Source organism: Sus scrofa, chromosome 12 (assembly GCF_000003025.6).
Source record: "Sus scrofa isolate TJ Tabasco breed Duroc chromosome 12, Sscrofa11.1, whole genome shotgun sequence".
In the NCBI taxonomy this organism is placed as follows: domain Eukaryota; kingdom Metazoa; phylum Chordata; class Mammalia; order Artiodactyla; family Suidae; genus Sus; species Sus scrofa.
In genome coordinates this window covers 24,684,629-24,698,832 of record NC_010454.4, presented here as the reverse complement: position 1 = coordinate 24,698,832, position 14,204 = coordinate 24,684,629, and positions in this window count along the sequence as shown.

Below are 14,204 nucleotides of genomic sequence, written 5' to 3'. Positions count from 1 at the left end.
GTAAGGCCCTGAAGCTACTGACTTAGTTTGGGCTGCTGTAACAGAATACCATAGATTAGGTGGCATAAATTACAAACATTTGTTTCTCACAGTTCTGGAGGCTGGAAGTCCAAGGTCAGAGTGCCAGCAGGGTCAGGTTCCTGGTAAGAGCCCTCTTCCTGGTTTACGGATGGCTCCCTTCTCCTTGCTGTCTCCTCACAGGGCCAAGAACAAAAGATCTGTTTCTCTTCTTTTTTTTTAACTAAGGGCATGAATCCCCTTACGGGGGCCCCAAACCTCATGACCTAATCTAACCCTAATTACCTCCCAAACGCCCACTTTGAATATCATTATATTGAGGATTAGGGTCTCAACCTAAGATTGGGGGGTGGGCACAAACATTCAGTCCAAAGCAGGTGTGAAACTAAGCAGTGGACAGAGGTCCCTGTCCAGAGACCATGAGGCCTCCTGTGGCACCTTCATTCTCAGCCACTCAACTCCACCCAACCCTAGATCTCTTGGGAGCAGAAGCTGATCTGGCAGGAGGAGAGCTGGCTAAGGCCTATCTTGTCACACGGTGGCTGTGGACCAGTGGCTATGAGGGGGCCTCGCAAACTTTCAGGCCTGGGCTCAGTCTCCTCTTCTGAGATCCTGTTTCTAAGCTGCACGTTATGCTAGGAGGAGACGGGGAGATTTATTTGGTGACCTTTCAGGATGCGGAATCCAAGCAGGGGGGAGGGAGCAAATCAGCTCCGAAGCGGTTAATTTTACTGGCTCCTAAATTGATAAGCGGTGGGACGTCAGTCTGAAATGAACTCGCCTTGTTCGAAGGGGTTCTAAGACAGCGGAACTCAATCAGCAGCGGGCCGCACGGTTCAAGGCTGCAATTCATCCCGCCGTGCCTCTGAAAAATGGGAGGTGACAGTTCATTTTGCCAGTGACAGTCTGTCGGTCTCGCTCGCTGCTTCTCCCGTCGATTGCCTGGCTGAGGTGAAGTGCAGCTCCGAGACCCTCTCGTTTGGTATTCCACTCAGCTGAGCAGGAGGGTCCCAGGACCCAAGGTGTGCAAATCTTGCTCCACCCCTGCAGCTTGTCTTCTTCACACATGCATGAAATGCCCGTGCAAGATTCTGGGTCCCAGGAGCCATCTTCCCACTTCCTGGACCCCACCTTTCCTGCCAACTTCCACTTCCGGTGAACGGGGTTTCCACCTCCGTCCAGGACCTCGTAGAACAAAGCCATCCTGCTCAGGGGCCTTCCAGCCTCCAGAGAGAGGACTGAGGGAGCAGAGAGAAAGGGACGTGGGTGCAGCAAAGTTACTGCTGCCCGTGGGGGCGCAGAGGGAACAACCGACACACTCAGCGGGGCTCTGCCTTCCCCACTGCAGCTTCAGCTTTTGAAGAAACTCCTGAACAAGGGGACAGAGAGAAGGAGGAGAAAGGGAGGTGACCCTGTGATGCACACACTTAATCCCGGACTGCTGTCCTTTCCCAGTACTTTCTATTTCTCTTAAAAAAAAAAAAAAATTAGGAGTTCCCACATGGCTCAGCGGGTTAAGGATCCAGCAGTTGTCATCGCTGTGACTCTGATTACAGCTGGGGCATGACTTCTATCCCTGACCTGGGAACTTCCACATATTGCAGGCATGGCCAAGGGAAAAAAAAATTAGAGCTTATGTATTTCTGTTAACTTTTCCTATTTTGATAACTGTCAGGTATTATTTAAGGAAATATCCTTATTCTTAGGAAATACTACGGAAGTATTTACAGGAAAAGGAGTATGATGTATGAAACTCACTCAAATGGTTCAGAAAAAAACTGTAAATTTACATAAAAAGAAAATAATAAAGCAGGAGTTCCCCGGTGGCCTAGTGGTTAAGGATTTGGCATTGTCACCACTGTGGCTTGGATTTGATCCCTGGCCCGGGAACTTCCACATGCCATGGAAGTCGCCAAAAAATGAAAATAGTAAATTAAATGTGAAAAAGTTAACGATTGATGAATCTAGGTAAATAGTGTACAAGATTTCTGGGTACTTGGGTCCCTAAACCTCTCTATAAGTTTGAAATTAATTCAAAATAAAAAGTATTAAAAAAAAAACCCAAAGACTTACCTTCAGCATTTCCTCAATAAACATTTGTTGAGAACCTACTAAGCACCAGGCACTAGGTGCTGGGGATACAATGGTGAACAAGATAGGAAAGGTCTGGATCTCAGGGAGCTTATACTTGAGGTGGGGAAGACAGGTCTTAGATGTATAATTACAGATGGGACTTGGGTTTTGAATGGCAGGTCTTAATGCTACAGGAATGTATAAGAGGGAGATAAGCCAGCATGGAGAGCCAGGGATGGTTACCAGAAGAAACAATGTTTAAGTTGAGACTTCAAGTCCAGTAGGGGTCAGCTGAATGAAGGGTATAGGGAAAAGTGTTGCAGAGGGAGGGAACAGCACATGTGAAAAAAAAGAAAGTGGGAGTAGGTGTGTGTCTCACTGAGAGACTGAAAGAAGTCTGCTATTGAAGATGACAGAGAGTAAGGGGAACCAGGGCTCGGATCCCACGTTGTTGTGGCTGTGGTGTAGGCTGGCAGCTACAGCTCTGAATTGACCCCTAGCCTGGGAACCTCTAGGAACCTCCATATGCTGTGGGTGCGGACCTAAAAAGCAAACAAATAATAATAATAATAATATTTTTAAAAAGGGAGAGAGATCACTGGCTGTAAGGTGAAAAATGGGTTGATGAGGTATAAGACTAGAGGGCTACAAGGTGAGAGGAAACGGTGAGGGGTAGCAGAGCTGGAGGGCTGGAGAAATATTGATAGTTTTGAAAGATATTTAACAGGTGGAATAAGCAGAGGGATAAAGAAGAATGACTGGCCCTCATGTTTCTAGATTGGGCAACTGGATTGTCCACAGTACTGGCCTAGGGAGGATGAGCTGAGAAGGGAGGGTTGGCTAAGAAGGGTGAGTTGTAATCCCTGCGAAATCTGGGTCTACCCTGCACATTTCACAAGCAAAAACATAAAGCCTAGTAGGGAGAGACATAGTCAGGCTGGAACTTATACTCCAGCGAGTGAATGGACCTAAACTTCTGTCCAATCGCACCCCTGATTTTCAAGAACATGAGCGTCCTGTGAGAGAGAATCTGAACCTTTTCCATAGAGATTTAGGCATGTACAGGCAGATTTGTCAGGATCTGTGATAGACAGTTGGGATAGATTGCTTTCTGTTCAACAACTCTACCGACTTTTAGAAACAGCAATTCATCTTGTCTAAGAATTTCTTCTCCCTCATTTCCACCCACTTGGTTTCTGCAGGAAATGCTCTCTTCTCCCATGATAGCTGACCCAAGGTGGGCCAAGGAGAGCCCACTCTATGGCCTAAGACACAACTGAATCTAGGGGCTCAAAGACAAACTGCATTTAAGACCTACTTTCCATGTCCAATTGTTCAAGCCTTCCTTAGAATGTGGGTGACAATTAACTTCCTTTTTTGCCCAAGGCTATATGACTTAAGTTTCTGTCTCATACAGTTGAAATCTTAATACATGGGGCCCTTAAAGAAGCTGGATTGTTGCAAAGACAAGGAGAGACTGTTGAGAGAAAGGAAATCACAAAAACGAGGATGGAGCCAGCAGATGGGCCACACTTAGTGACAAAGTTTGAGTGGAAGGCAGCATGTGGTTATTTTTATTATTATTATTATTATTTTTGTCTTTTTTGCTATTTCTTGGGCCGCTCCTGCAGCATATGGAGGTTCCCAGGCTAGGGGCTGAATCGGAGCTGCAGCCACTGGCCTACGCCGGAGCCACAGCAACGTGCGATCTGAGCCGCGTCTGCAACCTACACCACAGCTCACTGCAACGCCGGATCATTAACCCACTAAGCAAGGGCAGGGACCGAACTCGCAACTTCATGGTTCCTAGTTGGATTCGTTAACCACTGCGCCACGACGGGAACTCCGCATGTGGTTATTCTTAAGCCGTCCTGACCCATTGGCCGGGGGCACTGAAGTCTCTGTCAGGTGAAGGGAAAACAAGGCTACGCCTCATGGGCATCATGGCAAAAGTAGGCACTTTTCAAAATGAGCCAAGAGAACCAATAAGAGCCAATGGGGTGACAGAAGCAGATGTGATGCAAGTCTGTGACATAACCCTGGAAATATCAGAAAGACACAAGAAAGGAGAAAGAAGGACCAAAATCACTGCATTTGAGAGATGGGGACTATCGAGCCAGTGGTCTTAGGGACAAATTGTTAAAGTGATCTCCCCTGGCAGTACCTGGGAACCCAGAGGAAAACTTACTGGCACACTCTCATACTAAGTGAAGTAAGTCAGAAAGAGAAAGACAAATACCACATGATAACACTTATATCTGGAATCCTTATATATGGCACAAATGAACCTTTCTACAGAAAAGGAAATCATGGACCTGGAGAACAGACTTGTGGTTGCCAAGGGGGAGGGGGAGGGAGTGGGATGGACTGGGAATTTGGGGTTAATAGATGCAAACTATTGCCTTTGGAATGTATAAGCAATGAGATCCTGCTGTACAGCACTGGGAATTATATCTAGTCACTTGCGATGGAACACGATAGAGGATAATGTGAGAAAAAGGAATGTGTATATGTATGTGTGACTGGGTCACCTTGCTGTACAGTAGAAAATTGACAGAACACTGTAAACCAGCTATAATGGAAAAAATAAAATCATTTAAAAAAAAGAAAGTCTATGATTCAAAAATAAATAAATAGGAGTTCCCATCGTTGCTCAGTGGAAACGAATCTGACTAGCATCCGTGAGGACAAAGGTTCGATCCTTGGCCTTGCTCAGTGGGTTAAGGATTCAGTGTTGCAATGAGCTGTGGTTTAGGTCTCAGACATGGCTTTGATCCGATGTTGCTGTGGCTGTGGTGTACACCGGCAGCTGCAACTCCGATTTGACCCCTAGTCTGGGAACCTCCATATGCCACAGGTGTGGCCCTAAAAAGACTAAATAAATAAATAAAACTTACTGGCATAAAGAGAAGCCACTGACGAAGCTTAAATCTGAGGTAGAAATTGAGTAAGTTTGACCAAAGATAGAAGATTCCAGAGGGCAATGATCAAAAGCTCCTAGGGAAAAAAAATTCTCAAATAAGCATTGCTTGCCTTCAGATACCTTTTGTTCTCCATCCTTTCTTGGTACCCGATCCCTTAAGTTTATTTTAATATTAATATTTAATAATTTTTAATATTTATCCAGGCCTGAATTCTCTTCTCTTGCGTAATGCTCAAGGTCACAGACATCTCTTGCCCTTGTGTCCTATCAAAATTTACTTGCCTCTCTCCTGTATCAGCCCTTTAGGACTGCTACTAATCTGATAAATGAATATGCACTAATGGGATAAAGAGTGAGAATGTGGTGACCTGTTAGCCCTGCCTGTAATTCATATCTTACTCATTTACAAATTCTTACTACCTGACACTGTTCCTGGCACATACCAGGTCTTCAGCTCATGTCGGCTAAAATGAAATGGATGGAGTATGCTTTTTTTCACTCAGACTTTCTGGAGACAATACCTTATTCAGAGATAAGGTTCTCCCTGATGGTAAGAATTTCAAGTAGTGTGGCATGTCAGAATATGGGGAATACTTGGGGGCAGATAGAATTTCAACATTTCTCAAACCACACCGTGAGGTCAGTTGCCTACCCTGGCTCTGTCGAGGAGGCCACACCTGCACCTCGGTCCACATGAAACATTAATGGAGCATTTGTTTTGGGAGCTTCTATTTTGGCCCCAGACATCTTTGGGCACACAGTTAACACTCCGACATTAAACAGAAGAGTATTTTGGTATCTAAATAGTCTTGCATTGTCATTTGACATAATGATGATATTATTATTATTAATTATTATTATTTTTGTCTTTTTAGGGCTGCAACCGCAGCATGCGGAGGTTCCCAGGCTAGGGGTCCAATCAGAGCTGTAGCCTCTGGTGCACACCACAGCCATGGCCAAGCGGGATCCAAGCCGCGTCTGCGACCTACACCACACCTCACGGCAACACCGGATCCTTAACCCACTGAGCAAGGCCAGGGATCAAACCCGAGTCCTCATGGATGCTAGTCGGGTTTGCTAACCGCTAAGCCAGGACGAGAACTCCGATGATGATATTATTAACATAGCATTTGTGGGTCATGACTAGGTCTAATAATGAGAATGGGAATATTCAACAACTATCAGTTTTATGCTTTTTCAGGTTGTATGTTTTTTGAGGGCAGCCATATTGTCTCTACATGTTTGTGTCCTGGAGCTCTGAACACAGTAGGGACTTAATAAATGTTGAAGAGAGGAAAGACAGAAGGAAGGAAGGAGGGAAAGGAGGATTCCTGCAATGGCATTCCTAGTTTTCTTTGTAACTAAAGACCCAAGGCCTTTTTGCAGTTAAGTTTATCAGAAGTCCCAAGGAAAAGAAATATTTTGCCATGCTCTATTTCCTTTCTCCTTTTCTTGTGAAGCGGATGGGTCCATTGAGGACTAAACCTGTCATGTTAGCTCCAAACAACATGACTGCCCTGCCTCAAGTTATCCTATTAGCTGGAGTATTAACAGGTTTCCTCCTCCTCCTCCTCCTCCTTGTCATCCTAGAAGGAGTTTTGCTGCTTTTGCCACTCCTGGCCTGAGGTCTGCAATAACCTCTGGGAATTGGAAGTACCCTTTGTATTTGACACACTGATGATGCTAAGCTTGGGGCAAGGGACATAGGTTACTTACAATGTGTGCATTACCACTTGAGTAAGCAACCACTATAACAGGATACTGGAAAAGGCTGGGAAGTCCTTACTTTTAGAATCCTGGAATTTTGGATGTTAGAGCTGGAAGGAACCTTATTTCCTCACGTACAGGAGTTCCCATCATGGCTCAGCGGTTAACAAACCCAACTAGTATCCATGAGGACGAAGGTTCGATCCCTGGCCTTACTCAGTGGGTTAAGGATCCAGGGTTGCCATGAGCTGTGGTGTAGGTCACAGATGTGGCTTGGATCCCGTATTGCTGTGGCTGTGGGGTAAGCCCGCAGCTACAGCTCTGACTGGACCCCTAGCCTGGGAACCTCCATATGCCGTGGGTGTGGCCCTAAAAAGACAATAAATAAATAAATAAAAATTCCTCATGTACAGTTGAGGAAGTGGGTCCTTTAACAAAAAGAAAAGATAACCAAATTACCACCCTAGATGATTTAGTTACCAGAATACTGCTGCCCAGCCAGATAATCTCTTGGAGTGCCTATAAACGCTTTGATTTCAAGATGCTGTGTTGGACACCAACCAATAAACCCTCTGAAAAATCAGACTTATGCTCCCCTCAGTGGCCTGAGGGAACAGTGTGGATTGAGTGGGGACAATTGTGCAAAAGCCCAGAGTCCTGTCACTTAGGTATTATCTTCTCCAGAATCTTTCCTCCTTTGGCATCAGCTCACACAGGAAGTGGTAATGCTATTATCTGTAGATTCAGCCAAATCACCATTTCCTGACTCTGATGTTCAACCACCACTTTTGAATCTAGCCCCCTCCTGCCCCCCCCCCACTGCCCCACTTCCTTTCTGCTTCAGTTTGAGGCTCAGAAGCATCCGGAAGCAAATTAGCTCTCAGCTGAGCAGAGTGGGGCCCTGACACCCTTGTGGTTCTTCTGCCGTTACTTTGCTGGAACTCAGGAACCTCACTTCTCCCATCTGGGCCTCAGTTTTCCCTGTAAGTTATGGAGTTTCTAAAGTCCCTGCCAGCCTTGAACACTGGAGATTCTTTGATGAGATTCTGAAAGAAGAACCTTACGGATCAGCTCCTTTTGGAAAGAAAAATGTGTCATACTGCCCTAGGAATCTTTTCTTAGCCCAAATCTTGTTTGTCTGTGTTGGTTTGTTTTAGAGCCTTACGCAGAAACAGCGAAAGAAATCAGAGAAGCAGGGTGACTGGAAACTGAAGTCTGCCAGTGTCTCATGTGAATGGCTGAATGGACTTGGAGGATGCCAGCATCAAAATGGCCTGAGCAGATCTGGGCTGAGGCTAAGTGGAATTCAAGGAAAAAAGTAGTGGGTTCTTCCTGTGACGCTGCTTCATTTCTCTCCAGGCCTGTTTTCCATCGGTTTAGCACAAAGCTCTGCTCTCCTACTCTGGGCCAGTTCAGAAGGAACTGCGTCCTGGTTTTGTTTCCAAATCAGGAGAGAAGTGAAGAAGTCCTCCTGAGGCTCTCCAGTGGCAAGCCCTGTGCTCTGTTTTCAACCACAGACCGAGGGTTAGAAGCCCTCCTAACTAGCACTGGTGAGATGAAAAATTCACTTCCCAGGGCAAGATTCCACTGAAGATGGTAGCGTTCCCCCCTATTAAGAATAATGGGGGAGTTCCCGTCGTGGCACAGCCCAAACAAATCCAACTAGGAACCATGAGGTTGCGGGTTCGATCCCTGGCCTTGATCAGTGGGTGAAGGATCCAGCATTGCCGTGAGGCGTGGTGTAGGTCGCAGATGTGGCTTGGATCTGACATTGCTGTGGCTGTGGTGCAGGCCGGCAGCTGCAGCTCTGAGTTGACCCCTAGCCTGGGAACTTCCATATGCCGAGGGTTCGGGCCTGAAAAGCAAAATAAAAGCCAATATATATATATATATATATATATATATATATATATATATATATATATATGTAATCAGGTACCATCTTCTCCTGGGAACTTTAGAAGCCCTCAGCCGTCTCTTCCCCAGACATTTTCTCCCTGGGGGGCAGATGCTGAAAGCTGGAAGTTAAATGACTTGTGCAAGGCTACTCTGTTGGTGGCAGACCAGAGATGCAAACCTCAGCCAGTCTTCCAAATCCTTAGTCTGGTTCTCGTTGGACCACGCCACAGCTGCTCCTTGTAAAAGGGACAGTGGCGCCTCCTGAGGACACTGGGCAGGCATGCCAGGTATTGATGTGACTGCTGTTCTGGTCCCCCGTGACCTTTTATGTCCTGCTCAGACTATGGAGGAAGCAGCTCTGGGGCAGTGGGGGTTGCCATATGCAGAGCTGCCCCGGCGAAGATAACAGGTTGTCTGTCAACATAAGAAGCCTATGTATGGCCCGGACCACAGAGCTTCCACCAGAGGAGAAATTAAACCTGTCTCACATACCAATCCCAGTGCTCTGATTACATTTACAGAGGTCATGGCCTGCATTCTGTCACCATGGAAACCTCTCATGCTGCCAGTGTGTTGTCTGTTCTGTGGTTGATATTTAAAGGCAAAGTCACAGGCCCCATTCCCGAACTATCGGCTGCCAGGGGCAATCGCTCTCTTTCGCCAGCCTGGGTCCTGGTGCTTCATCCCAGAGATAAGAGGAAGAGATGGGGAAAAGGGCCCACCTGTCTCTAAGAGGCAGGCCTTTTTGGTGGAGCCAGGTTTGCAGGGAGGAGGGCTCTAGGATGGAGGTGGGGGTGTAGCAGATGTAGGGGAACCAAAAGCACCCTGACTTTGTCAGAATACAAGCATCTTCTCACAGACCCATGAGCCCGGTGTTAAGTGGAGCCCTTCTTTCCCTGATAACTTCCAAGTCATGAGCACATTTCAGAGCAGCCAGATGGAGCTGGAGAAGGGCCCTCTGCCCGAGTGCCCTTGGTGATTTCGATTTTGCACATCTGGTAGCTGTGTGAATTGTGCTGATAACAATACTGTTTATGAAGGATCCCTGCTTCTTCCAAAGACCCACAGCACTGTCCTGGAAAAAGCTACCAGGGGAGTGACTTATCAGGAGTCCCAGGTGTTGGAAGAGGTAAATAACACCTGATTCAACAGAGTAGGAAAAGAACACAAGTGCTGACTCGGCTTGTGACCATCAATTTTTTTCTTTAGTCTCCAGACAATTATTTCCACACCATTGAATAGAGTGTAGATAACACCGGCACCTTAATAGGCTGGGAACAGAGGCTGTTTAGAGGAGATTTTAAGCACGGTGAGCATAAAATGAACATGAATATTCTGCAATATGCATCTTACAACTTGTCATTAAGTGGATGGCCTCAATGATGTGATGCAACAGGCTTTGATTGGAATATTGAGCTCTGAAAAAGGAAATTCTGCATCAATAGTTTCAAGATGTGGAATATCACATATTACTCAATGAGACGTGTCATTGTGTTGATAGTGCATATGCTAAAAAGTACAGCAGCGGATGATAATGGCTTGAAGCTTCACAAGACACCTTTCCTTAGGCATTTACAGCCATTCCCCGAAGCTTCTCAATGTCCATGGTGGTGGAACATGGTATGTGCTGAAATTACAACTCAGGAGTTGGAGTAGATCTATTTGATTTAGTTTTTAATCCTCCAAATGATGAGGATTTTAATTTTTCCCCTACCTTTTCTTTCTATTTCTCAATTCCTTTACTTTTTCATCCAGTTTCTCATTTACCGTATTTTTTTTTTCCTTTTTTGGCTGCCCTGGGGCCTAGGACCTAAAGCCAGAGATCTAAGCCGCAGTTGTGACCTATGGCGTGGCTGGGGCACAGCAGATCCTTTCACCCACTTTGCTGGCTGGGGATGAACCTGCATCCTGGCGCTGCAGAGATGCCACTGACCTGTTGCACCATAGTGGGAACTCCTCATTCACTTTCTTCTTTTCCCTTTTCCTTTCTTGCTTGTTTTATCCCTAGTCCATCCCCCCTACCCTCCCCACACCTCCACACCCCCGTCATCAACCCCCCTCTACTTTCTGTAGAGCTCGGCCCTGCTGGCAGCCCTCCAGACTAAAGAGGCTACTGACTCTTGGGATATAATCTGCCTTGTGATTGGTTCTTCCTGGGGTCTGTATTTATAGTGGAAACTTGATTTCTGCCACAATGAGTGAAAAGAGGAGTTAATATCTCATGCCTTCCAGATGAATGTTTTCCCTGTGTGGTTTGAAAACATTGCAAGTATTCCAGAATAGACAGGGCAGGGAAGAAGTCTTTGAAGGTGGGCAGAGAGACGCTGCAGGCTGATTATCCCAATTTGTTACAGCCTGGTGCCAAGGAAGCCAAGGCCATGCTTTCCATCTCTTTAAAGGCAAGTTAGCTTCTTAAAGAGGAAAAAAAATCTCATCCTTCAAGACCAATGACACCCATATCTTGGCCAGTCATTCTCAAATGTATCTTTAGTGAGCAAGGAGGTTCCAAAAAGAGGTCATGGATATAATTCAGTGTATATAGTCGTTAAGCACCTCCCAGGGGCTAGTTGTTGCAGGGGTTGCAGAGATGCTAATAATTGCTAACATATATGAAGCATCAACCATGTTACAGGCAGTTATAAACATACTATATATTAGCTCTTTGGATCCTCACAGCAACCTTGAAAATACTAATAGTATTGCCATTTTATAGATGAGGAAACTGAGGTTTGGAGAGGATAAATAGCTTGCCCAAGGTGACAGCAGCCAAGTGGCAGATTCGAGCACAGACTGTCTGACTTCAGGGCCACTGTCTCTATATTGCCTCTTTGGTGGGGTCATGACTGTGCCTCCGGATGTGTATTTTGGAAAATGGATGAAGAGCAGCATGGGATAATGGGGAGATGGGATGCTGAAGGCTGGATTGAAAGCCATTTCAATATCACCCCTCAATAAAAATAATGAGAATCCAGCGTGGTGACACTCAAGAATCAAAGGAGGGTAAGAATTGAAGTCATTGTGAGGAGGGAAGATAGGTGGGTTTGGTGGATCTTTGGAATGGGGACGAGGGAGGATCCAAGATGAGTCCTACGTTTCGAGTTTGGATTATCAGACAACAGCAATTTCTTTATAAATGTTACATTTGATTGAGCATATACTATACATGATTTACATACGCCATCTTATTTAACCTGCACAATTACGCTGTTTGGTAGGGATAATGATATCCCATTTACAGATGAGGAAACTGAGGCTCCTAGAGCTCTGTCCAGAGGCTTAGAGGTGGCAGATGGCCCAGCCAGAACTGGGACTCACTAGCTCATGCCACTTTCATGGAGTTTTGTTGCCATTACAAGGATGAAGGGGAGAGGAAATAACACAGTGGTGGAACTGTTCAGAGAGCCAGGTGGAAATGTGGGACCGTGGTATACATTAGAAGAGTCAGCTGCATGGAGGGCAAAGTCGGGGCAGTGGGAGATGAAACCACTGGGATGCAGAGAGCAAGGAGAGAAAAGAAAGGCGAGTATAGAATGCCGGTGAATGTCTGTGACTAGAAAGCGAAATGCAAAGAGCCAAAGAAGGAGGCAGAGAAATAACAGGAAAGACAGGAAGATGATCAGGAATAGGGTGGTGCCCGAGGAAGCTGGTGCTCAAAGCAAGAGCAAGTGGCCAGTATGACCCAATGTTACAGAGAGAGGTTGGTAAAGTCTGAGCAGAGTTAAGAAGGAAGGAGGGCATTGGTGCCCTTGCTAGAGTCACTTCACTGGTGCAAAGACAGATGGGCAAGGAAAAATGAGGTGAGATCTGACAGGGGGGAAAGGAAGGAGGAGAAAGGATGAGATTAGAGAAGGTAGCAGGGTTGAAGAAAGGCGTTTGTTTGTTTGTTTGTTTTCAGGATAGAGGAGACCAAGGATGTTAGCAGATGGAAGGACAGACTGAAGATGAAAAAGATTGTGAGACTGAAGATCCTAAAAGGAGAAGGTGGGATTGTGAATTCTGTAAAAAGATAAGAGGAGGAACAGTTCACCCATGAGAGGACAAGGAAAGGTAAAGTCTAAAAATCAACACAACAAGGACTGAGAGTCCCGTCCTGCATATGGAAAAGCATGGCTTACACTGGTAGAAAATGCTGCCAGAGGGAAAGTCCAAGGATATGTAGGACATTGAGGACAAGAATGTTTAGGAACAGACATCTAGAAAGGGAAAAATCATCAGTGGTTAGTGAACCTGACTAGCATCCATGAGGATGTGGGTTTGAGCCCTGGCATCGCTCAGTGGGTTAAGGATATGGCGTTGCCATGAGCTGTGGTGTAGGTTGCAGACGTGGCTTGGATCCAGTGTTGACATGGCTGTGGTGTAGGCTGGCACCTGCAGCTCTGATTTGACCCCTAGCCTGGGAACCTCCATATGCCACAGGTGCAGCCCTAAAAGGACAATAAAATAGAATAAAACAGGAAAAAATCAAAAGCAACACTGGCTCAATTCTGAAGGAAAGGAAAGAATGTATTTGGGGAAACATAAAGGTTATTACACATAGGATGTCCATTAAGGGAAAGGTATTTTACCCCCCCCCCTTTTTTTTTTTTTTTTTTTTTGGCTTTCTAGGGCCACACCAGCGGTATATGGAAGTTCCCAGGCTAGGGGTCGAAATGGAGCTGTAGCCGCTGGCCTACACCTCAGCCACATTAATGCGGTATCCAAGCCATGTCTGCAACCAACAGCACAGCTCACAGCAATGCCAGATTCTTAACCCACTGAGCGAGGCCAGGGATTGAACCTTCGTCCTCATGGATACTAGTCAGATTTGTTTCAGCTGAGCCACGATGGGAACTCCCTTTACCCACTTTCTTGCATTGAGATAATCACCATTGCTGATGTTATTTCTGACTCCAGATAGTTTTTCTGTTGGATTTGTGAATATTGGTGAGTCTGGCCAGATTACATCAGTTCCTCTTAGTGTCCCTGTTCCTCCAAGCATATGTGCACCTGTGCTGTTGCAGACCAGAGCTTTCTATCAGATTCTAAATAACTGCTCCTTCTCTCACCTTGAATCCCCCAGGCCCAACCCTGAATTCTAAGACCTATAGTTAAAGTGATGGGGGAGAAAGGGCAGAAATAAAGGAAGGGGCTTACGCAGCTTAAACTTCTGCCTTTGGAAAAAACAGATGAAAGGAAACCAAAGAAAGCCAGTTCAACCTTTGTTGGGTTACTTTCCTTATATTATTTATCTTTAATCTCCTTAATCATCTCCCAAGGAAAAGATTACTCCTTTCACAGTTTTCCAAAGTTACTATGCCTGCAAATATCTACCCTATGAAATTAGCCTTGGCCCCCCATAGACTGCCCACACATCTCAGAGCATGCTCAGCCTCATCTGGCTGCTGCTGACACTTCTTGTGTGCCCTGCCCCCCTTCAGATTCCCAAGAGAACCAATCAAAGATAGAGAATGTCAGAGTCAGCAATGCTTTTGGTCTTTAGGGCTTCTGTTCGGCTGAGCAGTGCCCATGGGGGATGTCTAATGTGGTCTAAGGGACAGGCAAAGAAGGTAGGGAAAAAGTGACTGAGGAATACAGGGGAAATAAT